The sequence below is a fragment of the Bos javanicus genome, chromosome 20 (genome assembly GCF_032452875.1).
Source record: "Bos javanicus breed banteng chromosome 20, ARS-OSU_banteng_1.0, whole genome shotgun sequence".
Lineage (NCBI taxonomy): Eukaryota > Metazoa > Chordata > Mammalia > Artiodactyla > Bovidae > Bos > Bos javanicus.
The window spans coordinates 34058368-34083261 of NC_083887.1; the positions used below are offsets into that span (position 1 = coordinate 34058368).

The 24894-nt window shown below is 38.8% G+C and overlaps 1 long non-coding RNA gene across 1 annotated transcript in view; it reads left to right on the top strand.

Moving 5' to 3' along the window:
• LOC133233649 (uncharacterized) overlaps positions 1–24894 on the top strand; it is a 265658-nt gene that overhangs the window by 109422 nt on the left and 131342 nt on the right. Inside the window, exon 2 of the long non-coding RNA XR_009731793.1 lies at positions 13943–14003. This is a non-coding gene — a long non-coding RNA (uncharacterized LOC133233649). The remainder of the gene's footprint in view (positions 1–13942; positions 14004–24894) is intronic.

Genomic DNA, 24894 nt, shown 5'->3' on the forward strand with positions numbered 1-24894 from the left:
GTATGCTCAGTCATGTCTGACTCTTTTGTGACCCCATAGGCGCCCATGACGCCTCTGTCCATGGAATTTTCCAGTCAACAATACTGGAGTGGATTGCCATGTCCTCCACCAGAGAATCTTCCTGACTCAGGGATCAGACTTACAACTCTTGCATCTCTTGCATTGGCAGGCAGATTCTTTACCACTGTGCCACCTGGAAAGCCCTGTACCATATACAAAAATAAACTACAGATGGGTAAATTTAAATCTCAATGTGAAAAGTAAACCAAAATTCTAGAATATAAGATACTATTTTCATGAATTTGTGTTGGAAAATACTTAAGTAAAATACAAAGCACTGTCCTTAATGGATAAGATTGATACATTTGCCTACATTAGAAACAAGAGCTGTAAATCAGGAGATATTAAATTGAAAAATCAAGATAGAGAATTGCAGAAAATATTTACAACACATATAATTGACAAAATGTCATATCTAATACGTAACGTGTCTTTATTTGGATTTATCCTGAAGTGGAGCCTGACAAAAGGATTTGAATATACCTAGTTTATTTGTGCAGTAGTCCTAAGAAGCACTTGTAAGTTGTAAGTATCTGAGGAAATGAAACAGGGAAGAGAGGCAATACATACACATTAACGAGCAGATTACTGCAGTTTTGCTCTGTCTCCATCACCATTCTTTCGTCTGAGTCCTTGAATTTACAAAGTAGGAAGACTGAATGGAATTGCAATGTCAGCAACTTATACTTCAGAATTCTGCCAATCCATCAAGTGCAAATAAAACATATGAAATATAGATCAAGAAGAAATGAAAGAAAAAAAAACAGAAAAACAGATATTTCTGTCTTGAAAATCGGTTTTACTGGGTAAAGTTATCTGATTGAGGGCAGGAGGAGAAGTGGGCAACAGAGGATGAGATGATTGGAGAGCACCACCAGTTCAATGAACATGAGTTTGAGAAAACTCTGGGAGATAATGGAGGACAGGGAGGCCTGGTGTGCTATAGTCCATGGCATTAGAAAGAACTGGATACAAATTAGCGACTGAACCACAGCACCTATAGCAAAGATATCTTGGTTGCTTGGTAGAGACAGTAACTCTGAAAGGTGATGTATAATCCATTTCCTTAAATTCACTTTTAATTATTAACCACACACATGCCTTAGAACTACTAACATACCTTAGAACTACTAACAATAACATTACTGTTGGACATCAAGCAAATTTAATGTCTGCCTCCAGATTTGGGGGAAAGTTTCTTCTGGATTTATAATTATTATAAACGATTTTTGCTGTGAATGTTATGACTTGCTGCAGTATTGATGGTCTAAGGCTATCTATTGGGAATGCTTGTTTATTGTTACCCTAGACATATTTTCTGCCATTTCAAACCATTCCTAACAAGGGTTTTACATGAAGTCAAGTATCATAAAGAATGGTAGGTATTAAACATTAAATAGTTAAAACACTGAGCATTAGAGAGCTGTAGGGTAGCACAGAGTTGGACATGACTGATGCAACTTAGCAGCAGCAGCAGGGTAGCAGGTATAGTAATAGACATAAGCAGGGAGATTTTCTTTCTAATACACTGTTATAAACATGTAGTCAAATAGTATGGGAGGTTACTGAGTGTTTTATTTTCTTTGTAGCAATTGCAGTCTTCCATTCTTGTGTGAAGCCACAAGAACACAGGACTGATGCAGAGAATACTGCTGTGGGTGTCTGATGATCTGTGGTGTGACTCAAGCCCAGAGTCTAATATAAGTTTAGTCCATAGGCACAACCAGATTCCCTTTAACATTGGCAAAAGGGACTGTCTTTGTGAATTATGTAGTGATTTCCAACCTGTTGAAAGAACTTTATAAAATAAATTACTGAAAAAGTATCAGTTTGAGGTGCCATTGTTTAAATGCCCTGCTGCTGCTGCTAAGTCGCTTCAGTTGTGTCCGACTCTGTGCGACTCCAGAGACGGCAGCCCACCAAGCTCCCCTGTCCCTGGGATTCTCCAGGCAAGAACACTGGAGTGGGTTGCCATTTCCTTCTCCAATGCATGAAAGTGAAAAGTAAAAGTGAAGTCGCTCAGTCCTGTCCGACTCTTAGGGACCCCATGGACTGCAGCCTACCAGGCTCTTTCATCCATGGGATTTTCCAGGCAAGAGTACTGGAGTGGGGTGCCATTGCCTTAAGGAACTGAATATTCTGCAGACACTACTACTGAAAAAAGTATTGTGAATGGCTTTGAAGTGAGTCACGTGTGTGTCTGTATCATTAGCCAATTAGCAGAAACTACTTCTTATGTGCCTGGGCACAGTGAATCTTAGTTAAAGAATGATGAGTCTACTGCAAAGATTAGCTGTTCCAAAATAAATTTCCCAAGGGGCCTGTGAGCCCCAGCTGGAGCAACATGACAATCTCACTTTATTGTGAAATAATATCCTATTAATTGGGAACTGAAGCAAAAATAGGTGAATGGTCATCCAACCATCTCCAAGCTAAACATATTGAATAAATCAGTAGACTAGCTTGTCCAAAATACATTTGTTTTAAAAAATATTTTACTTTTAAAAAGTTGTCAGGAATTTAAGGCACAACCCATGAGCAGGATGCAGTGGGACAAACATCAGAAGGTCTGGTTCTCAGAGCAAAGTCTAGCCACAAGCTGACGAGTGACTCTCGCAAACTGTTTTTCTCTGATAAGCTTTAGCTTTCAGTAGGAGTTTCATTGCACCATGTAACTTTTAAGATCCCATTCATCTCTCAAATCCTATTAAAGTGTATGATATGAAATTGCAATATTTGACTGATTTTATCTTCAGAAGTCCTATGTCACGTGGTTCAACCTAAATTATCATGATCTTGAGAGGATTTATGGATACCTACAAAAATCTCCTTCGAGGCATTTTGACATGAAACATTGAATATTCTACTTTATGCTTACAAATAACCAAGCGAAAGATGCTGTGTGCCCCTGGCCTGGAGAGCCAAACTTTTGACAGCAAAGTAAGGGTTTATTGCAGGGTACCAAGCAAGGGAGACAAGCCTGGTCTCTCAGTTAATGGTTTTCAAAAGGGGATGAACAAAGAGTCAGGGATTAATCGCCATCACGTGACGTTTCTTAACTGTAGTTTCAGGAGTCAGGATGTCTATGATTTATGGTGGTCCATGATGGTCTGTGAGTTCTTGTCCTGGAGAAACCACCTGAGTTTTTCCTTTAATGATGCTATTGACAACAGTGATGTTAGTCATCTGACTCTGGTTGAGTAGTGTTCAGTTAGCATGGGATTGAGATCACAGGTGACAAGAAAGGGAATAAAGTCATGGATAGAGGAGTTAATCGGAGAAGGCAATGGCACCCCACTCCAGTACTCTTGCCTGGAAAATCCCATGGATGGAGGAGCCTGGTGGGTTGCAGGCCATGGGGTCGCTAAGAGTCGGACAGGACTGAGCGACTTCACTTTCACTTTTCACTTTCATACATTGGAGAAGGAAATGGCAACCCACTCCAGCGTTCTTGCCTGGAGAATCCCAGGGACAGAGGAGCCCAGTGGGCTGCCATCTCTGGGGTCGCACAGAGTCGGACATGACTGAATCGACTTAGCAGCAGCAGCAGAGGAGTTAATCATAAACTCAGCAGGGGAGCTCAGTTTTAGGGGCACTGAGCTTCATGTCCCAATCATGTGTTAATTTTCCTCAGATCTTTGGGGGAAAGAGGTGATGACCACTCTGGCTACTTCCTGCTGAAACAGGGCATAGTTCTGTCTCAGTTTTCTTCATGGAAATTCTGTACATCATGTGACAAATATTCCTGAGTTCCAGGTTTGGGATTTGAGTTTTACATGATTAAGATCTCAGTCCCTTGGTACACTATTTTGGTGCAACAGCTAAAAGGACATTCTGTAGTCAGGTGCCCAATTAGAAGTAGGAAGAACAATGATAACCTGTGCTTTAATAAACCTTGGAAAATAGATCTTATCCTTTGGGGAATTCAGGAGAAAGTCCTGAAAACAAGCATGTATCTGGCACTTCTGGGGAGAGTTGTGGTCAAGTAACCAGCTGCCTGGTTCTGTCTAAGGAGGTTTTAACTTCTAATGTGGTATTAATATATACACAATGGGGCGATTGGTCACAGTGTATATGTCTCCTTTTTCTGCTGAAATCTAGTAAAAAAAAAATTTTTATTGTCTAGTACTATTCTGGCCAAAAGAATATAGTGCCTTCTGTGGGGAGGGTACAGTTTGAACTATTTCATTTGTTATTACTCCTAAAGTTAGAAAAAATTTGATTGTTAGAAGAGGAGACCTTAGGACCATAAGGTGAGATTTGACAACTGCTAGAAGCTTTTCTTTTTTTAATGGCTGAGTGTGTCCTTGAGTCTGATACAGTTCAGAAAACTCAAGTTCTTAGTAATACAGAAACATATCTGCAGCTGTGTCCACAATGGCCACCTAGCTGTATTTTGGATGCCTGAATCAGTTACTCTATTTTGATTTTTTAAATGCATTCTTTTTCTTAATGGTTAAAGCATACGTGCAATGCTTTTCTGACAGGCCACAGAACAGGTCATTTTGGTTATCATAAAGTTTAAGTCAGGTGGTGCATAATCCGGAATGATTTCCTCATACCTTAAAATGTGATGGAGAAGGCAATGGCATCCCACTCCAGTACTCTTGCCTGGAAAATCCCATGGACGGAGGAGCCTGGAAGGCTGCAGTCCATGGGGTCGCTGAGCGTCGGACACGACTGAGCGACTTCACTTTCATTTTTCACTTTCATGCATTGGAGAAGGAAATGGCAACCCACTCCAGTGTTCTTGCCTGGAGAATCCCAGGGACGGGGGAGCCTGGTGGGCTGCCGTCTATGGGGTCGCACAGAGTCGGACACGACTGAAGCGACTTAGCAGCAGCAGCAAAATGTAAACATTTCTTCTATCAGTTCCTGTTTTATTTGCCTGTCTTTCAAAAGAAAGTATTGATGATGCCCTTTAAGGTTAGTGTGGTCACCAAGGGTTCATGTCCCTTGGTGCTAGAACTCATGTGTGTGTGTGTGTGTGTGTGTGTGTGTGTGTGTGTGTGTGTGCTTAGTTACCCACTTTGGGGGAAAACTAACCAGACATAGTGAATAAGCTCTATGAGCTGTGCTAATGGGGAAACATTTCATAGGCTATACAATTGATCAGACATACTGAACTGTCACACAAACCTTGTACTTGTGCTTTTATCAGTAGACTTAAAGCGAGCAGTGATGCCTGAGTAGTTATACTCTGTAACTACTTCACTGGCCAATTTTCTTCTCATCCTGAACATTGTGGGCAACAGTATGGTTAGGGGTAAACCAAAGCTTTCTATTCTGATAGGGAGGTAAGCTTTTGTTAAATAATTCTATTGAATTAGTAGAATGATTCTTACAGTCTTGGTCCGAATTCCGAGATCAGTTGTCTACAACTGCTGTCTTCTTCTCCTGGTGTGGGTGTTGCTTGGGGTCAGAATTTTTTTTTTTTTTTAATTGATCTGTTCAGTGCAGAGGCCCTTGTTAAGTGTGAAATGTGAATTCAAGAATCAATTTCCATATTATCATATGTGAAACGGATTGCCAGTCCAGGTTCAATGCAGGATACAGGAAGCTTGGGGCTGGTGCACTGGGATGACCCAGAGGAATGGGATGGGGAGGGAGGTGGCAGGGGAGTTCAGGATGGGGAACACGTGTACACCGTGGTAGATCCATGTCAGTGTACCACTACAATATTATAAAGTAATTAGCCTCCAATTGAAATCAATAAATTTATATTAAAAAAACAAAACAAAACAAGAATCAATTTCCTTCAGTTTTACTGAGCATGCCATAGTGAAAAGTGCCTGATCGAGGTCCTTTCATCTAGGATAAAGACAGGGTCTTTTAAATGATGTCATTTTCAGTACGAATGATAACCTAATTGTGGGTCATGGGGTATCTGATCTTCATCCAAAGATAGATAAGCCACAGAAGCAAACTTAGAATGTCTTTTTATTAATTTAACTTTATATTAATGTAACATAGCAATAAGGAGCATTACAGGAAGTAGGCAATAAGTACAAGACCTCAGTAGATACAAAACCTCAAAAACAATTAGCACTAAAACTCAACTTCCACTGAAACATAATCTTTTTCTAATATTTAGTTTACTTACAAAAAGTTCATTATATCAAGTTATTTTAAACTTATTTTTATTGTACCTAAGTTTAGAAATCAAATAAGATCTTACATCTGCTGAAAATTTGTCAGCAAGAAAAATAAATTTGAAGAGTTGGCTTTAAGCAACCTATTTCCCAAACTTATTGTCATGATTAGGATTATGTGCTGAACTTGCCTGGCCTTAATTTGTAAAGCCACAGAAAACATCCAACAGTTTGAAATCTTGTAATTATAAAACTAGGATTTCACTCATTTATTTTGTATGATTAGGTAGATTTATATTTATATATTCAACAAACATCAAGTATCTAATTTGAAGCAAACACTTTTATGTATTGGGGATCACAGTGGTAAATGAGGGAATATGTATCTAATCTTCATGATGCTTGTATGCCAGAGGATGGAGCTAGATCACAAAGGTGTGAACAAGGAAATAAGCAAGACCACTATAGTCTGTATAAGTATGGGAAGAAAGTGAAGAGAGAGGACCTAGCAAAGGCCATCTAGGATTGAGTGGACATAAACAAGAGACAACTCACTGAGGAGGAGAAATTTAAGCTGGGGCCTGATGAAGGCTGATCAGTCATCTGTTGAGGAGTTAAAAGATACTCTTTTCAAGTAGAGGGAATGATGAGACGGAGAGGGCTTGTATCATTCAAGGACTAAAGGAATTCAGTGTGGCTGGAGTACCAAGAGTAAGGGGTAGAGAGAAATGTGCATATACTGAGGTGTGCTTTCAAGATAAGACTCGTGGATCTAGGTGAGAGGGACAAGTAATGGAGACTCACTCTGAGTGGTACCTCTCTCCAAGTAGAAGTCTTGAGCCAATGGACAATAATCAGTACCTAAATCCAGTATCTTGCCTCCAATTCTGTCTATTCGTCTCTGCCTGAACTTAGTTATACTTTTCTTCATGTGGGTTGCAATATTTTCTCCCTTGAGTAAAGCAGGAAAATGATTTTATTTTTCTCTGTGGATGTTCTCTAGGAGAAAGTTCAGTTTATAAAACTGGAGATGTGGGTATCACTTGAAAACAAGCCTTCTTAAGACAGTGCTGGAAAAATACTATTCACTCTATGGTAATTAAAAAATCCAGGCTACCATAGCCAAGTAGGTGCTTGGGTAACTTTACCCAAAGCATCTTCCTTGACATTAATTTCAGTTCAGTTCAGTTGCTCAGTCATGTCTGACTCTTTGCAACCCCATGGACTGCTGCACGCCAGGCTTCCCTGTCCATCAGCAGCTCCCGGAATTTACTCAAACTCATGTCCATTGAGTCAGTGATGACATCCAGCCATCTCATCCTCTGTTGTCCCATTCTCCTCCCGCCTTCAGTCTTTCTCAGCATCAGGGTCTTTTCCAATGAGTCAATTCTTCGCATCAGGTGGACAAAGTATTGGAGTTTCAGCTTCAGCATGAGTCCTTCCAATGAATATTTAGAACTGATTTCCTTAAAGATGGACTGCTTTCCTTAAAGATCTCCTTGCTGTACAAGGGACTCTCAAGAGTCTTCAGTAATTAATTTTTCATCACACTTAAGGCCTGGCTTCTTTGGCTTGATACATGTAAACAGTCAAATAACTAGCATTCTCTAGTTCCGTCCTTACCAAACCACTTTCAAAGTATTTCTTGGTCTCCCATTTATAATGGCTAATAGGAAAATAATGTGTTGGCTAGAGGATTATAATGCCTTGTCCCCTGAGTAGTTTGTTCATAAAGGAATATATCAAATTTACTCATCTGCCTTGAGCTGGTTGACAAAGAGTCTGTCCCTGAGACATGGACCTGTTTCTGTCTGCTTACAAAATATTTCTGTGGCTAGGTGGTTGGTGGATAACATGACAGTGTCACAATGGTAATGAAGGTATTTAGAAGAAAATTGAATAACAATCATTTATAATGCACAACTATTTTTATTCAGTAACTCTGTTAAATTGAAAGAAAGGTACATATGTAAATATATATATATATATACACATACATACATACATAATTTCAGTCAGTGCTCATTATTCATGTATTTCACATTTGTAAATTCACCTACTCATTATATTGATCTGTAACCCCAAACCAATACATGGGGCAATGTTTCAGTCATTCACCACCATGTGCAAAGGGACAAAATTTCCAATTGGAGTTAAACAAAATATGCTCTGCCTCCTTTTTTCAGCTCTCATACTGCAAACAAGTATCCTTCCATGATCTAGTTAGTATCATGATTTGCATTTTTGTACAAAGGAGAATACATATCAAGGTGTTATGATATGTTTAGGTATGAGATGTTCTCCATTAGTGGAAGCTAAGCCCATACTCCCACAAAATCAGAAGCCACTGGGAAAGCCAAGTACTGCAGTAGACTTAGTGTAAGTTTTAGCCAGGATCCTGTTTTCATTTTCATGGGCAAGTGTCATTTTATTTTTTAGATTCTGTCATTGTTTGGCTTTCTGCTTTATTCCTCTCATCCTCTGATTTTGGAACTGATCTAGCCAAGTGTATCTGATTGCCTACTGCTGCCTCATATACCACAGATTTTTTTTTTTTCCCTTGGCTGCTGTGTTTAGCTTTTGTTATGCCCTCAACTTGAAATGCTTTGCTCCCTTAATATGCACAAAGCTGAATTATTTTCTCTAATTCCCACTTTCCTGCCTCCAGACAGCTATAATCTCTCACTTCTTTAAATACTTAATGACAGTCTTTCTTCTCTGTGGCACTGCTGTGTTGTCCATTTGATTTTGATGATTTGGTTATTTGTCCCACTCATTTTCGTATTTTTCACCTTGCTTGACTCAATGCCTTAAGCATGTTAAATTTATGTTTATAGAATAAAAGTATTTAGTCCAGTGGTTTTCAATTTTAAGTCACAAACCATGTATAATTATGACTGATGAGTGTTGTTGTATGGTAAAAACCAACACATTGTAAAGCTATTTTCCTCCAATTAAAAACAAATCTGATGAAAGTGTCTCAGCAAAAAAGAGCAAGTTAAAGTTCTACTACATTTCCAGGTATTTGCAGTTTCTATCCCATCACTACTACCTCCCCAAGTCCATAAATGTAAAAAGCGTGATTTATTTCAAAATCTTCAGAATGACTATGTTGAAGCCCAGTGACTGCGTTGAAGCCCACAGAAGTCAAGTAATTTGTCCTTGGCTAATGGAAAAGCCTGGAGTAGAGCTGAAGTTCAATGATTTTCAGGCTAGAGGTCTCTTTCAATGTGGTTGCCTTGATCTGGATCATAAGAATATACTCTTATTGTCTCCAAATGAGGAGACAGGCACCTCAAGCACAGGCTGGTAATGTTCTGGTGGATATTTCTGATATCAAGAGGCAAGTAAGTGCTTAAAGAGTCAGATGGAAAACAGTGGACAGAGAAGCAGAAAATTGGTTAGAAGCCCAGACTCACCCTTTACCGTTTATGGGTCTCTAGTTCAACCAAATGTTCTGGGAAATCAAGAGGCTAATGACTGCAGGGAATCTACATGTGTTCCTGGTTCTGCATGTTCTACATGTGGAGGCCCATGATCAAATATTCATCCATCTGGTTTTATCCTGAGGTAGGAAGTTGTGTAGAGTCTCAAAATCTCAGAGGCAGAGTCTTGAATGCTTTTTTGTGTTACAAGTGCTGATTCATTTCTAATTTCTTTGGAGGAACCTCTTAAACTCTGATAAAACCTGATTCCTGTGTAGAAATATGATAAAGATCAGTTCTCTTGAAATATTCATGTTGCAAGAAGCCCTGAGACTTTATTTCTAAAGCTGGACTGTGTTTTGCAGTTCTTAAGCCAGTAGCAAGACTGAATTCACTATTCTGCCTTAACTGGTTTATCAAGTGACCCTTGATTCCCACCATCACCAATTCTAAGAGACAGATCAGGAACTTGTTTTCCTTTTCAGACTTTGAACTGAAGACATGGCTTAAGCTTTCTCAAGAAGCTGCAGTTCTAATGTCACCAGTATCACCCATTTAAGTGGTTTCCAGATTACTGACTCACAAAAATAGCAAGATAATAATTTTTCACAGGGAAAATTTATTATGCAACAATACATGACCATGACTAATACAATAATATATACCCACATGCTCATACTTAAACAAGAGGTTCTGGGTTGTTGGCCTTGCCAACTCTTTAACCTCAGTGAACTCTTCTAAGAATACCAGGAGTCAGGAATCATCACAGCCATCTGTGAAGCTGGCTGCCAGAGGAGTGAAGATTAGGAGGCAAAAACAAAGCCTTTGCTTTAGGTCTTAATGTCTCATCTAAAGGCCCAGGCAGAGAAGGCAATGGCACCCCACTCCAGTACTCTTGCCTGGAAAATCCCATGGATGGAGGAGCCTGGTAGGTTGCAGTCCATGGAGTCGCTAAGAGTCGGACAGGACTGAGTGACTTCACTTTCACTTCTCACTTTCATGTATTGGAGAAGGAAATGGCAACCCACTCCAGTGTTCTTGCCTGGAGAATCTCAGGGACGGGGGAGCCTGGTGGGCTGCCGTCTCTGGGGTCGCACAGAGTCGGACACGACTGATGCGACTTAGCAGCAGCAGCAGCAAAGGCCCATGCTCTCTGCAAGAAATAGGCTTTACCAGTTTACCTTAAATTAAAAGAGGCAATCCTTGAGAAGACACTTGAACTCTTAAGACAAACAGACTGCCACTAGCTATACAAGTTCTTTGTCACATGCCCAATTCAGGGCCATTCTTTAATTGAAATTCACATGTGCTCAATGCGAACACTGTCCTAAACATGGATTGGCAGATTGTTCTGTAGCCTGCTCTTTAGAAAGAGAAAGTGTAAGACTTGAAGCAGTGTTCCAAAGTATAGCAGAAGATGTTTCATTATGGCCGTGCAAAGAAGACATAGCCGTTTGAAATGATGCTTTTCTCTTATAGCAAAAGTATCAATTTACAAAAGAGAAAAGTTAAAGAAAATAGTGTGCATATGTCATTAACATGTACATTTGAAAGTGATATCAAAGGTCATCTAACTTAATATAACTTTAAATATATTTAATTTTAAAATTTTTTTCTTTTTTTAATATAAATTTATTTATTTTAATTGGAGTTTAATTACTTTACAATATTGTATTGGTTTTGCCATATATCAACATGAATCCACCACAGGTATACATGTGTTCCCCATTCCGAACCCCCCTCCCTCCTCGTACCATCCCTCTATGATCCACCTCCCAGAATATTGGAAATAAAAGCAAAAATAAACAAATGGGACCTAATTAAACTTAAAAGCTTCTGCACAACAAAGGAAACTATAAGCAAGGTGGAAAGACAGCCTTCAGAATGGGAGAAAATAATAGCAAATGAAGCAACTGACAAACAACTAATCTCAAAAATATACAAGCAACTCCTACAGCTCAATTCCAGAAAAATAAACGACCCAATCAAAGAATGGGCCAAAGAACTAAATAGACATTTCTCCATAGAAGACATACAGATGGCTAACAAACACATGAAAAGATGCTCAACATCACTCATTATCAGAGAAATGCAAATCAAAACCACTATGAGGTACCATTTCACACCAGTCAGAATGGCTGCGAACCAAAAGTCTACAAGCAATAAATGCTGGAGAGGGTGTGGAGAAAAGGGAACCCTCTTACACTGTTGGTGGAAATGCAAACTAGTACAGCCACTACGGAGAACAGTGTGGAGATTCCTTAAAAAACTGGAAATAGAACTGCCTTATGATCCAGCAATCCCACTGCTGGGCATACACACCGAGGAAACCAGAATTGAAAGAGACACATGTACCCCAATGTTCATCGCAGCACTGTTTATAATAGCCAGGACATGGAAGCAACCTAGATGTCCATCAGCAGATGAATGGATAAGAAAGCAGTGGTACATATACACAATGGAGTATTACTCAGCCATTAAAAAGAAAACATTTGCATCAGTTCTAATGAGGTGGATGAAACTGGAGCCGATTATACAGAGTGAAGTAAGCCAGAAAGAAAAATACAAATACAGTATACTAACACATATATATGGAATTTAGAAAGATGGTAACAATAATCCTGTATGCAAGACAGCAAAAGAGACACAGATGTATAGAACAGTCTTTAAATTCTTGACTGTTAATTGATATGCAATACAATTATCTCTTTGTGGTATAATGTTTCATGGATTTTGACAATTGTATATAATCATGTATCCACCACCATAGTTATGGAATAGAACAGTTTCATCATTTCAAAAATTACCTTTTGCTTCCTCTTTATAATTAGCATTTTGTCTATCCTCTAAACCCTGGCAGCCACTGATCTTTTCTGTGTCCCTGTAGTTTTGCCTTTCCCAGAAAGTCACATAAATAAAATCACAAGATATGCAAACCAGTTCCCACAGGATAACTGGTTTCTTCTACTTTGCAAAACACATTTGAGATTCTTTCATTTATTTACTAAATCAGTAATTTGCTCCTTTTTGTTACTGAACAGTGTTTTGTTTTATGGATGTACTATAAGTACATCTAGTTGAAGAACATCTGGATGTTTCTAATTTTTGATGATTTTAATGAAACAGCTGTAAACATTTGTGAACAGGCATTATGTGAAGATAAGGTTTTATGAAATGGGCTGGCTGAGTCAGTGCTAAGTGTATGTTTAACTTTATAATAAGTCGCTCGTGTCCCAGGTGGCTGTATCATTTTTCATTCCTTAAGGGGATGCATGAGAGTTCCAGTTGCTCCTTATCCTCATTATCACTTGTTATTGTCAAGTGATTTTTTTAGTCATTCTAATATGTATGATGTCTCATTGTGGTTTTAATTTACATTTAATTTGCCTTTTCTAGTGATTAATGATGCTGAGCATCTTCTCAAGTGTATATTGGGCCATTCCAATACCTGTGTAGATCTTTTGCCTGCTCTCTTATTGGGTTGTTTGTTTTCTTGTTGAACTTGAGTGTTCTTTGTGTATTCTGGATTTAACAACTTTGTCAGACATGTGATTTGCAAATTAGTTTTTCCTGGTGTGTGACCTGTCTTTTCATTCTCTTAATATTACCTTTTGTGGAGCAAACATTTTTTGGTAAAGCTTAATTTATTAAATTTTTAATAGATTGTGCTTTTATCGTATTTTAAAAATGTTTGTATAACCAAAAGTCACCAAGAAATTTTCCTATGTTTTCATCTAGAAGTCATGTGATTTTATGATTTTAGATTTAGTATAGCCCATTTAGAATTTATTTGTGTAAAAAGTGTGAGATAGAAGACAAGGCTTAACCTCACTTTACAAATGAATAAGCTAAAGAATGGTCTTCAGAAAAAAAAATATTGACTTGCTAAAATTACAAGATTTTTACCAGTAGTACCAGGCTGGGTACTCCTGGTCTTCTGACCCCCACTGCATCTCATTGTTACTCAAGTAACTTTTAGTTTGACTTTTCCCTAATTTTGTTCCTGTTATCTTTCTGAGTTTCGGGATGCTTCTGTCCAGAGCTTTGGGAAACTTATGTTTTTATCATTTGTACTAAAGGCAGAGATGAATAGTTGCTGGCCAAATGTTGGAGGCCCATATATTGTGTCAAAACCACTCTTTGTTGATCAGATATTGCCATAATAATGCTGCATAACAAACCGATTTTTAAAAAATGGTGCCTTATAGTGTTTTTTCTTTCTTTTCTTCTTCTTTTTTTTTTTTTTTTATTTTTGAGTACTTAAACAACAGACATTTATTTCTTACAGCTCTGGAAATGAGAAGTACAAAATCAAAGTGTCGGCATGGTAGGCTTAATCCTGAGGTGTCTCTTCTTGATTTGCAGGCAAGTACCACCTCAAGAATCTATGGGTCAGCTGGAGTTCACTCATCTAGACTTTATTCAGGTAGGCAGCTTGGCTTTAGACTGCGGATTGGATGGATTTATTTCAGGTTGTGGGTTGGGTTCGGAGAAGGTGATGGCACTCAACTCCAGTACTCTTGCCTGGAAAATCCCATGAATGGAGGAGCCTGGTAGGCTGCAGTCCACGGGGTCGTGAGGAGTCGGACACGACTGAGCGGCTTCACTTTCACTTTTCACTTTGATGCATTGGAGAAGGAAATGGCAACCCACTCCAGTGTTCTTGCCTGGAGAATCCCAAGGATGGGGGAGCCTGGTGGGCTGCCGTCTATGGGGTCGCACAGAGTCGGACACGACTGAAGCAACTTAGCAGAAGCAGCAGCAGTGGGTTGGGTTTGTTCAGAGAAAAAGCCAATTCTGACTCCATGTTGGAAACTGTTTCTTTGACTTGCCTTCTCTTGTGAAAGTGTTAGTCTCTTAGTTGTGTCTGACTCTTTGCAACCCATGGACTGTAGTCTGTCAAGCTCCTTTGTCTGTTGGATATTCCAGGTAAGAATACTGGAGTGAATTCCAGGGGGTCTACCCAACCCAGGGATTGAACTCAGGTCTCCTGCATTGCAGATGGATTCTTTACCATTGGAACTTAACAGCTAAGAAAAGAAAAAGCTAAAGGCAAAGGAAAAAAGGAAAGATATACCCATTTGAATGCAGAGTTCCAAAGAATAGCAAGGAGAGATAAGAAAGCCGAATTTAGAAAGATGGTAACAATAACCCTGTATACGAGACAGCAAAAGAGACACTGATGTATAGATCAGTCTTTTGGATTCTGTGGGAGAGGGAGAGGGTGGGATTTGGGAGAATGGCATTGAAATACGTATAATATCATATATGGAACGAGTCACCAGTCCAGGTTCGATGCACGATACTGGATGCTTGGGGCTGGTGCACTGGGACGACCCAGAGGGATGGTATGGGGAGGGAGGAGGGAGGAGGGTTCAGGATGGGGAACACATGTATACCTGTGGTGGATTAATTTTGATGTTTGGCAAAACCAATACAATATTGTGAAGTTTAAAAATAAAATGAAATTAAAAAAAAAAAAAGAAAGCCTTCCTCAGTGATCAATGCAAAGAAATACAGGAAAACAATAGAATAGGAAAGACTAGAGATCTCTTCAAGAAAATTAGAGATACCAAGGGAGCTTTTCATGCAAAGATGGGCATAATAAAGGGCAGAAATAGTATGGACCTAACAGAAACAGAAGATATTAAGAAGAGGTGGCAAGAATACACAGAAGAACTATACAAAAAAGATTTTCATGACCCAGGTAATCACAATGGTGTGATCACTCACCTAGAGCCAGACATCCTGGAATACAAAGTCAAGTGGGCCTTAGAAAGCATCACTACGAATAAAGGTAGTGGGGGTGATGGAATTCCAGTTGAGCTATTTCAAATCCTAAAAGATGATGCTATGAAAGTGCTGAACTCAATATGCCAGAAAATATGGAAAACTCAACAGTGGCCACAAGATTGGAAACAGTCAGTTTTCATTTCAATCCCAAAGAAAGGCTATGCCAAAGAATGTTCAAACTACTGCACAATTGCACTTATCTCATATGCTAGCAAAGTAATGCTCAAAATTCTCCAAGCCAGGCTTCAACAGTATGTGAACCATGAACTTCCTGATGTTCAAGCTGGGTTTAGAAAAGGCAGAAGGATAAGAGATCAAATTGCCAACATTTTATGGATCATTGAAAAAGCAAGAGAGTTCCAGAAAAACATCTACTTCTGTTTTATTGACTACTCCAGAGCCTTAGACTGTGTGGATCACAATAAACTGTGGAAAATTCTGAAAGAGATGGAAATACCATACCACCTGACCTGCCTCTTGAGAAATCTGTATGCAGAAGCAACATTTCAAGAAGAAACAGTTAGAACTGGACATAGAACAACAGACTGGTTCCAAATAGGGAAAGTAGTACATCAAGGCTGTATATTGTCACCCTGCTCATTTAATTTATATGCAGAGTACATCATGTGAAATGCCAGGCTGGAGGAAGCTCAAGCTGGAATCAAGATTGCCAGGAGAAATATCAACAACCTCAAATGTGCAGATGACACCACCCTTATGAAGAAAGCAAAGAAACTAAACAGCCTCTTGATGAAAGAGAAAGAAGAGAGTGAAAAGTTGGTTTAAAACTCAACATTCATAAACCTAAGATCATGGCATCCAGTCCCATCACTTCATGGCAAATAAATGGGGAAACAATAGAAACAGTGACAGACATTATTTGTTTATTTTTCATTTTTGGGCTCCAAAATCACTGCAGATGGTGATTGCAGCCATGAAATTAAACGACTCTTGTTCCTTGGAAGAAAAGCTGTAACCAACCCAGACAGCATATTAAAAAGCAGAGACATTACTTTGCCAACAAAGGCCCATTTAGTCAAAACTATGGTTTATCCAGTAGTCATGTATGGATGTGAGAGTTGGAATATAAATAAAGCTGAACACCCAAAACTGATGCTTTTGAACTGTGGTGTTGGAGAAGACTCTTGAGAGTCCCTTGGACTGCAAGGAGATCCAACCAGTCCATCCTAAAGGACATCAGTCCTGAATATTCATTGGAAGGACTGATGCGGAAGCTAAAACTCCAATACTTTGGCCACTTGATGTGAAGAACTGACTCATTTGAAATGACCCTGATGCTGGGAAAGATTGAGGCAGGAGGAGAAGGGGACAACAGAGGATGAGATGATTGGATGGCATCACCAACACAATGGACATGAGTTTGAGTAAGCTCCACGAGTTGGTGATGGACAGGGAAGCCTGGCTTCCTGTAGTCCATGGGGTCACAAAGAGGCAGACACAACTGAGTGACTGAACTGAAGCAGATCTATTGAGGAAGTTTATGTAGAAACTCAATCCTGAAGTCATTGGTTTCTGAGAACAGTCATCATGCTTGTATGGGACTTCTGCACTCATTTAGGTGCTTCAAAATTTATATAATTTAGGTTGGAAATCGTTACTTCTTTGGGGGAGTTTTTATTCTTCTCAGAGCTATGCTGTTTAAGAATACAGATTAAATGTAAGTAGAAGACAATAGAATGTAGAACCAGAAGCAGTTTAAACTACTATCCTCACTTCCAAGATCAGAAATCTGAGGTCCAGGAAGATTAAATAATTTTTTGAAGAGTAGAAAAAGTTGGTGACCTATTTAGGTCTAGAATCCAGAATTTTTCATATTCATTGTCAAAAGTTGAAAATAGTACTCACAATCAGAATGTATTGAAGGAGAGGCAGTTCCACAGTTATTTTTCCAATTGGAATTGATGTTATTGCAGCTGAGGCAAGCTGTCTACACTGGAAGAGGATTTCATGTTATGTGAAAGTGGAAAGAATGTGATCTGAATGTTGAGACGTATTTGAAGAACTCACAGAGTCAGTCACTGAATGAGAATTTTATTATCTGTAGTCATACTTTTGTCTGATAGCTAAACTTTATCCCTGGGATACAACTTACAGAAACATCACCTTTTATCACAACAATAACAGAAAGAAGTTGTGATATTTCAGTGTTTTGTTACAGGAGACAGACATATTGTTCTGGCCATATTGCGTTCTGGTTTATAGGATGCTTGTTATTAGCCTAGGGTGCTATTGATTTCTTTATCATATTACCAACACGTTGGTCCTTCTTTCTCCCCTATTTCCATTAACTGTGGGCCCCACATGAAGGACTAGAGAAAAAAAAAAATTCAAAGTAACTTCATTCTAAGAAAGGTACTGCACTACCCTCCTTTAGCTGAGTTGGATTTCATTCTGAATAACTCCAACCCAAGCAGAAGATTACAAATAAAATAAGAACTGATGTACTCAAGGTGGAAAATCAAAAGCATTATATGCTCCACACAATTCTGGGATCTCTATAGTTTCATCCATATATCTTGATGAGTAATTCATTCAGTCTTGTAGCTGACCATTCACTATCTGCTTTTTTAAAAGAAGATTATTTTTAATTGGAGGATAATTGCTCTTCAATGTTGTGTTGGTTTCTGCTGTACAACAGCATGAATCAGTGATAACTATACATATATCCCCTCCCTCCTAACCCTCTTTCCCACCCCTCCTCCCCTTTCACCCCTCTAATAGCACAAGGACCTCAGCCTGGTTCTCTGTCACAATCTGTTTTTTAAAAAGCACAAGTTCTTCAGATCACATTTTCATTGCTCCATTTTCCTAAAGAGGGAATTTATGAATGTGCATGTGAATTAGTTATTTTCACTTAGCATGTTTCTTAACATTTCCCCTGATGATCTTCTTAAATTAGAAATCAAAAACTTATGTCGACTAAAAAAGATGCACAACTTGAGAGTTGCAAGTTAAATTTTATTTGGGGTAAAGTGAGGACTGCAGCTTGAGAGGCAGCATCTCAAATAGCTCTCAGAAACTGCTCCTAAGCGGCAGTGGGGGAAGGTCAATATATAAGGTTTTGGTGAAGGCGGAGTTCAATACCATTAAGCACTTATTTTACAAAAGGTGTTTTTTTTTTTTTTTTTGTTAGTCATGAGGATCTGATGTCACCATAAAGGGATTTAGTGCTTCTCTAGATATGAGGAGATGCAAGGATTGAGGTCATAAAATCTATTCCTAATAACATCCAATTATCTAAAGACCTGTCCCACCAGATTCCCCAGAGCACAGAGTGCCTCAGTCCACCTGAACTCCCTCAGTGACTGTTGAAAGTCAATAGCCATAGCAGCATGGGGTTCAATCTCCATAGAGGCAGATGGTAAATGCCTTTGATGTTCAGTTAGTTAACAATGCTCTTGGAAAGTGCCAATTTGTAGTTGACACTTAGTTTTCTCCTTTATTCATCTGAGGTAAAAATTATAACATATATTGAAGTCAGAGAGCTTGTTCAAACTCATATCCATCGAGTCGGTGATGCCATCCAACCATCTCATCCTCTGTTGTCCCTTCTCCTCCTGCCTCAATCTTTCCCAGCATCAGGGTCTCCTCCAGTGAGTCATTTCTTTGCACCAGGTCAAAGTATTGGAGATTCAGCTTCAGCATCAGTCCTTCCAATGAATATTCAGGGCTCATTTCCTTTAGGATGGACTGGTTGGATCTCCTTGCAGTCCCAGGGACTCTCAAGAGTCTTCTCCAACACCACAGTTCAAAAACATCAATTATTCAGTGCTCAGTTTTCTTTATAGTCCAATTCTCACATCCATACATGACTACTGGAAAAACCGTAGCTTTGACTAGATGGACCTTTGTTGGCAAAGTAATGTCTCTGCTTATTAATATGCTGTAGGTTGGTCATAGCTTTTCTTCCATGGAACAAGCATCTTTGCTTCAGGCAAACTGAGAGTTTAATCAAGACTTAACTTGGTAAATCAACAAAGGCTTCTAGACGTGGATTTTAAATAATTTTCCAGAATACCAGACGGATATGGAATTGTGAGAATAGAAAGAACTAGGATGAGAGCCCCAACAAAAATACACACACATATGAAACAAAACTCAAGGAAATAGAGTGATTCGGATTTTCAACAAAAGAATTATTTTACTAACAGTAAAGTTCCCATTCTTCAATTTCCTACTGTCTTTAACTATCTTAGTAATAGCATCTAAATGTCGTGTTGGTTAAGCTGAAATAAACACAAAGTTGTTTGGGAACACGTGAGTATAAACCACAGGATGATTCATTTATATTTACATATGGGATTTCACTCATCACAGCAGGGTTTTGAGATTTACCAGAAATGTTTGGATGTTTTATAGTTTTTGGCTACTGTAATTAAAAAAAAAAATGTTTCTGCTTTTAGCAAGGGATGGGCGCTGTCTACATGTTTCTTTGAAAAAGTACTAACTCAATCATCATTGCTATGTACTCCACTAAAGGAAACATGTCCTGAACTCTAGTAAGATAAGCACCATGTAGTTTTGCAGAATTAGAATGCCAACAGGAAAGTTAGCCTGGCATTTCCTATACTGAAGCGGTTGGTTTAGGACTCTAAAGGTTAAGGTAGAGATCATTTCCTCCTCCATGGGATCTTCCTGACCCAGAGGTTGAACCTGTAGCTTCTTCATTGGCAGGCAGATTCTTTATCACTGAGCCACCAGGGAAGCCCCAAAATAGAGGTCACTTGAATTTAAATATCTTTACTCAAAAGTCAACCTAAAAGGCAATATATAACCCAAAGAGATCTAGGAAAATTATTGCACTGTCCTGTTTAAGACCTATGGTTAGTAAATGGAATTCCAAAAGTCACAAAGTTCAGACACTATCATGGTGTTTACCACTGAAAGAACACCACCAGAGTATCTCAGAGCCACAATACATCAGGGATTCTGTTCAGAGCTAATAACATTACTCTAAGTTCTTTTCAGCTAATGCAATTTATCAGCTTCTCTTTATCTGTCATGGAATATAAATAGGAACTACTAACCTAGAGAATTAGCTTTCCATTTTCTGAAAGCACAAAAGAATTTAACAGAAGTGACACTGTTCTTCAGATGGAGTGAAGAGGAGAAACTGGCTTCTGTGCAGTCCCAGTGCTGATGCTGCTGCGGCTAAGTCACTTCAGTCGTGTCCGACTCTGTGCGGCCCCAAAGACGGCAGCCCACCAGGCTCCCCTATCCCTGGGATTCTTCCAGGCAATAACACTGGAGTGGGTTGCCATTTCCTTCTCCAGTGCATGAAAGTGAAAAGTGAAAGTGCAGTCGCTCCGTCGTGTCCAACTCTTAGTGACCCCATGGACTGCAGCCCACCAGGCTCCTCTGTCCATGGGACTTTCCAGGCAAGAGTACTGGAGTGGGGTGTCATTGCTTTCTCCGAGTGCTGCAGACCTTGCCTTAGCCCCATTCTCTGCTTCCTGAGTCAGATTTCTGGGAGGGTGGGGGACCATAAGCAGTTCAGGCTCCCTGGCCAACATGTGGACAGAAGAAATCTGTTTGATGGGAAGGATGGTGGGAAGCAGCAATGCCCAGATCTACCTCAGAGTTTAATAGTCCACTGTTAGGAGCTAGGATTTTTCTTTTCCAAATTCTGTGATAGTACTATATGATAAAACATTTTGCCATGATGGAAGAAATATTCTACAGCGGCACTGTTCAGTAGGGTAGTCACTAGTCACATATGACTATTGAACACTTGAAAAGTGTGACTGAGGAAATGAATTTTATATTATATTTAATTTTAATTAACTAATAAAATTTAAATGTCCATATTTGGCTAATGCTTACCATATTGAAACATACAGAATTTTTATATCATTTGACATCCATATGATACTGACTGAAACTTACTGTGATGGAGGCTGAAACATTGTTCTCTGTATTAAAAACACGAGTGAAATAACAAGATTTGTAAAATGACCTGGGCATTGATATAAAAAGAGTATTTACTTGGGGAGCAAAGCCCTGCCAAATAAAGACAACTCCAAGAACAGATCTCAAACATTAGTTCATTAATTTGATATTTATTGAGAGCTCATTAAGCAGGATGCAGTTGGTTATGTGTTAGGAAAACAAAGATGAATACATTATGCTTTTAGTAAGGTCACAATCTAGTGGGATAAAGAGACAGATGAGATATTTAAAATATAATATGATAAGTACTAGGACGGAGGAATGAACTGTAGCTAAGGCATCATCACTGACTTATGAGCCAGGCTGCTCAAATCATCCTTTGTTTAATTGTTTCTGATATACGGAGTTATAATGCAGGGTGTTAGGTACTGTGAGTGATGAATGAGAATATCTCTGCCTTAAGAAATTCTAGTCTAGTTTTTTTTTTTTTTTTTTTTTTTTACTAACTATCCACTTGTCTTCCCCCAAATATAGGGAAGTCTTAGATTTTGAAAATAGCAGTACTGTATAAGATGCTTGCATTTCCTAGTTCTAAGTAAAACTGGTTCTGGTTATTGGGTCCTCTGTGATTGACATACATTCTTTTTTATTTTATTTTTAAACTTTACATAATTGTATTAGTTTTGCCAAATATCAAAATGAATCTGCCACAGGTATACATGTGTTCCCCATCCTGAACCCTCCTCCCTCCTCCCTCCCCATACCATCCCTCTGGGTCGTCCCAGTGCACTAGCCCCAAGCATCCAGTATCGTGTATCGAACCTGGACTGGCATCTCATTTCATACATGATATTTTACATGTTTCAATGCCATTCTCCCAAATCTTCCCACCCTCTCCCTCTCCCATAGAGTCCATAAGACTGTTCTATACATCAGTGTCTCTTTTGCTGTCTTGTACACAGGGTTATTGTTACCATCTTTCTAAATTCCATATATATGCATTAGTATACTGTATTGGTGTTTTTCCTTCTGGCTTACTTCACTCTGTATAATAGGCTCCAGTTTCATCCACCTCATTAGAACTGATGCAAATGTTTTCTTTTTAATGGCTGAGTGATACTCCATTGTATATATGTACCATAGCTTTCTTATCCATTCATCTGCTGATGGACATCTAGGTTGCTTCCATGTCCTGGCTATTATAAACAGTGCTGCGATGAACATTGGGGTACATGTGTCTGTTTCCCTTCTGGTTTCCTCAGTGTGTATGCCCAGCAGTGGGATTGCTGGATAATCAGGCAGTTCTATTTCCAGTTTTTTAAGGAATCTCCACACTGTTCTCCATAGTGGCTGTACTAGTTTGCATTTCCACCAACAGTGTAAGAGGGTTCCCTTTTCTCTACACCCTCTCCAGCATTTATTACTTGTAGACTTTTGGATCGCAGCCATTCTGACTGGTGTGAAATGGTACCTCATAGTGGTTTTGATTTGCATTTCTCTGATAATGAGTGATGTTGAGCATCTTTTCATGTGTTTGTTAGCCATCTGTATGTCTTCTATGGAGAAATGTCTATTTAGTTCTTTGGCCCATTTTTTGATTGGGTCATTTATTTTTCTGGAGTTGAGCTGTAGGAGTTGCTTGTATATTTTTGAGATTAGTTGTTTGTCAGTTGCTTCATTTGCTATTATTTTCTCCTATTCTGAAGGCTGTCTTTTCACCTTGCTAATAAATTCTTAAAGAACAGTTTGCTGCTGCTCCAGATCAAAGTTTGTTTGGTTCATCACCCATGGAGTGAGCCCTGTGTTCGGTCTTACGTACTGTTTCCTGACCTGTTTGTGAAGTGTCCAGCAAGACACAGGAGTGAGGGTGTGTAAGACAGGCTGAGCACAATGTAGCTGGTGCTTTGGTGGCCCAAGACCCATGCCCTCACTCACCTCTGCAGGTATGGGTCACCGCTGCAGGATGACAATCTAAGCTCAGGGACCAGTCCACTCTTCTGCCCAGAGTCTTCTCTGAAGCTGTGGAGCACACTCTCAGCACATGAGAGGGTGTTAGTGTCCTTAGGAACTACTCTTCAAGGATAGTAGACAGAAATCAGTGTCTAAATGCCCTGGAGCCAATCCACAGATGGACATTTCTGAGAAATATTGTGTTCACTTCTTCAAGGTCCTGGAACATTTTCTAAAAAGCAAAACCAAAAAAAAAAAAAAAAGAAGAAGAAGAAGAAAAGAAAAGAATAAAACTACGTGAAACACAAACAAAAGCCAAACAAAACCACAGAGGACTCCCATTTCTTATAGCAGTAGCCTTGACAACACATCCTTATCTTGATTTTTTTTTCTTTCCATCTCTTTCTCTCTCCATGATTCCTCAACCCTGCTTTTTCCTTTTTGAGATCACCTCACAAACAGTCAGTCAGTACTCAAGTCCTTTTCTGTGAGGTGAGTAGGTTAACAGTTAATCCCTGGTTGGCAGTTAGGTTTTTGTGTGTGTTTGTGTGAGATCTATGCTTAGAATGACATGTTAAAATAACATGTGAATAGCTGTGAATCTCAAAATATATCCTGAATTCTTTCATTTTTCAGTGTTCTAGAGTGTTCATTGTTCTTCCCCAGGTCCATCACATTTTTTAAAGAGCAAAATCTCCCTCATTGTAAATACCCTCTATCTGCATTGACAGCGTTTGAAGCCTTATTAGGTGCTTGTCTTTGGAAACCAAAGAAAAAGTAAGTTAATATGATTCATCATGATTTTATTTGTTCATAAGAAGATCAGGCCAGAAAGGAAAACAGCAAAAACTCACCTTTGTGGTACCTTTTATACTTGCATAAAATGTTTTCACTCTTTCATTCTGAAAAACATAATAGTTCTCTCTTTCATGCTTTCTCTTTCTCTTTTTCTTACTTTCTTTTTTTGAGACTGTTATTCTGGCATTTTAGTATTGTTGCTGCTTTCCAGCAATTATAATAATCTCTTTTCTTTTAAAATTTTTAGTGACTTCCACAGAGATAGATGACCATGTTTCAACTTACTAATAGCACCTGCATGCCATGTTTCAGAAACTCTGACATGGCCTCTCTTTTTTCTCCATTGGTGTTCCATTTGCTTTTCAACAAGTAAGCATATTAAGTGAGACTGATGTGATTCTCACCTTCTGAGGAGGATGACAAAATATAGTCTGTTACATTTTTCTGCCTTTTTTGTTCAGTAGCTCAATAATTTATTTACTTCTATGGAACTTGAAATTTGAATTTCAAAATAAAATTTTCTTGGTCAACATCAAGAGTTATTACTGAGATAAAAATGATGAGGGTAGCATAAAGTCTGGACCATCCACAAAGGCATATAACATGTGTACTTCAAACAGCAAATAATCCACACACCTTTATTTCCTCTTCAAAAGTCGTACTTTACTGAAATGCTTCATATGTGGTCATTTGTAGATTGGCTTTTAACCGATTCTTTTAATCATGTTCAATGTTTTTCCCTATGAAAACTAAATAATTGATTTTATGACTTATTTTCCTCATTCTTTTATGCATTTTAATATACAGAAATCCTGTGGCTTAAAAAATAAGCATAGTGAAAAACTGCACTTAAGGAAGTGGCATGC